The 2,733-nt window shown below is 34.9% G+C and overlaps 1 non-coding gene across 1 annotated transcript; it reads right to left on the bottom strand.

The window, feature by feature from the left end:
• Positions 1 to 1,241: 1,241 nt before the first annotated feature.
• TRNAC-ACA (transfer RNA cysteine (anticodon ACA)) lies at positions 1,242 to 1,313 on the bottom strand. The gene has a single exon. It is a non-coding gene; the product is annotated as a tRNA-Cys (tRNA).
• Positions 1,314 to 2,733: the final 1,420 nt, after the last annotated feature.

The following is a 2,733-nucleotide window of genomic DNA, read 5'->3' as shown; positions in this document are numbered from 1 at the left end:
TTACGGCATCAAAAAAAGAAATTATCTAAGATTTTCAAAAGGAAAAAAAAACGTTTGGTACTATTGTATGACTGCCATAGTTGGAGTACTGAAGAAGTGTAACACAAACCTACTTTTCTTGAATAAAACCAAATAAAATATGTGTTTGTTATTCTATGTTTAGTGCCAGTGTATAGTAATGGAGATTCCAGAAACCACTGTGAATTTCATTTATTGAATCTGAAGAAATAAACTGTGTTGATGGTAATATACCCAACTTTTCTTCATCCTCTATCTGCTAAATTAGGGAAGCAGAAATAAAGTGATGGCCATTGTGCTGTGAAAGGTTGAAACAGATACCTTTCGTTCTTCCTCCAATTTTTTAAAAGGTACTTGCTAATTATCTAAATGAAAAGTTATTAACTATCTTTTTGCATTAAAAGATAGTTTTTTACAATTTTTATGTAGTGTAATTTTGTTTCTTTTCATGGTGAGAATACAAATGAAGTAGCATTTAAATGAACTAAAGAGAAAGCAGGAAAAATAACTTGTGTGTGTCAGAAACAAGAATAAAAAGAAAGATTTTTCATGTATTTAAATTTTATTACAAATTACCCATCAGTGTTCAATGCCACAGAAAGTTCAAGGAGGTAAAAATTTTTTAATGATCATCATCTTTGGCCACTTTTCTTGTAATTAATTTAGAATTTGATGGCAGTATCTAACAACCTTAACGTAAGCTGTGTTTTGTGTATTAAAAAAAGTGTAAAAATATGAATAGAAAGTAATAGTTGGGACATTTTTTGACTCTGTGGCTACTAAATCATGTTTTTAAGCCAAAAATTTCACAGTACTTCAGATTTAGATCAGTATCAACTCAGGTTAACATTTACGTTGCTAAATGCTATAAAGGATACAAATGATAGAGAAGAGATAGTGTACTCCATATTTCATAAGAACTGAGATGTCAAACTACTACCCCATCCATTTATTGGCTATTTATTCAGTCTCCCAAAGACTAATTTGTTATAATCCCACTGAAAATCTCTGTGCCCTAATTTGTGTTTAAGGCTCTTATGAGATAATTATATGCAGTACGTACAAACTGTTTGCTAGGATATTAGAGAAAAAGAAAAGAAAGTTGCTCAGTCGTGTCCAACTCTTTGCAACCCCATGGACTGTAGCCTACCAGGCCCTTCTGTCCATGGGATTTTCCAGGCAAGAATACTGGAGTGGGTTGCCATTTCCTTCTCCAGGGGATCTTCCCCACCCAGGGATTGAACCTGGGTCTCCTGCATTGTAGGCAGATGCTTTACCATCTGAGCCACCAGGGAAGTCTAATACCCACCAGGGTATTAGAGAAGTTTGGAATAAATCCTCTCTGAGATAGTTCTTACCTTTTATAATGGAAATGTCACACCATCCAAACTTTTCCTCAAATCTAATTCAAATAGCTATCTTTCCTCAATTTGGCTTTATGAAGATTCTAGGTGATGATACATACCATATCATTTTAATTGTGTCTATTGAATTTGACAGCTTCCCAGGTGGTTCAATGGTAAAGAATTTTTCTGCCAATGAAGGAAACACCAGAGACCCAAGTTAGATCCCTGGGTCAGGAAGATCCCCTAGAGAAGGAAAATGGCAACCCACTCCCGTATTCTTGCCTGGGAAATCCCATGGACAGAGGAGCCTAAGCTATCATCCATGGGATCTCAGAGAGTCAGATACGACTGAGTGGCTGAGCACACATGCACACTTGATTCTGAAGACCTTATTTCTTGCATAAGGTCTTTTTGTGCATGTGAGAAAGAGTTTGGGTGTGAGATTGCTGTTAACGAAGATGGGTTTATCTTACTAAACCAGTAAGGAAAGACCATTATCCAATTAAAATCTTGTAAAAACTTATCTTTCTAATTATACCTGGGAAAACATAGTCACCTGGGCCACCTGAGATAGCGCAGGTTCTGATGACAGTCTGAAACCTTCAGAAATGTCTGTGTGCGGTCTTTCCATACTGAAATTGGACTTAACACCTCAGCAAGAGGACTGATAGACTTCAGGTTTTCTTTTTGTTAAGATTTTTTTATATGAATCATTTTTTTAAAGTCTGATGGAATTTGTTATAATATTACTTCTGTTTTTTGCCTTGGATTTTTGGCCACGAGGTATGTGGGATATTAGCTTCCTGATGAGGGATCAAACTCACATCTCCTTCATTGGAAGGTGAAGTTTTAACCACTGGACCACCACGGAAGTCCCTCAACACCGAGTTTCAAAATATGTTTTTCCTTGCCACCTCAAACTACGAAATAGTTTCTTCACATTCACTTGAAAGTTTATAGTGAGCCCAAGCGTTTTGTTTATAGAGAGATCAGTATACAATAAAATAAATTTTTAAAAAAGTAGAAATGAACAGATTGTAACTCAACCATACATCAAAAAAAATTTTTTAATCTGTACCCAAAATGACATGATTGTTATTATTCTCACCTCTATGTATTTTCCATCATAGTCAAAGTTGTTCTTACATCTGCTTGGGATTTGACTAAAGAGAATTGTTAGAGAAAAAGAAAAATCCAAGGGAAAATTGAGCAAGCATACACATTTTATAAAAAAGAATTATTGTAAAGTAAAGCAAAGTTATTGGAATCTAATATGACTTGGCTAGGAGTACTTGCCACTAAGCATTTTTCCCCTCAGGTAGGGTATTGCAGATTTTATTTGAAATATTATAAATCTAAAAAGAACTGG

The sequence above is a fragment of the Bubalus kerabau genome, chromosome 1 (assembly GCF_029407905.1).
Source record: "Bubalus kerabau isolate K-KA32 ecotype Philippines breed swamp buffalo chromosome 1, PCC_UOA_SB_1v2, whole genome shotgun sequence".
NCBI lineage: Eukaryota > Metazoa > Chordata > Mammalia > Artiodactyla > Bovidae > Bubalus > Bubalus kerabau.
The sequence above is the reverse complement of the archived record's forward strand: the minus strand, read 5'-3'. Positions and strand labels throughout refer to the sequence as shown.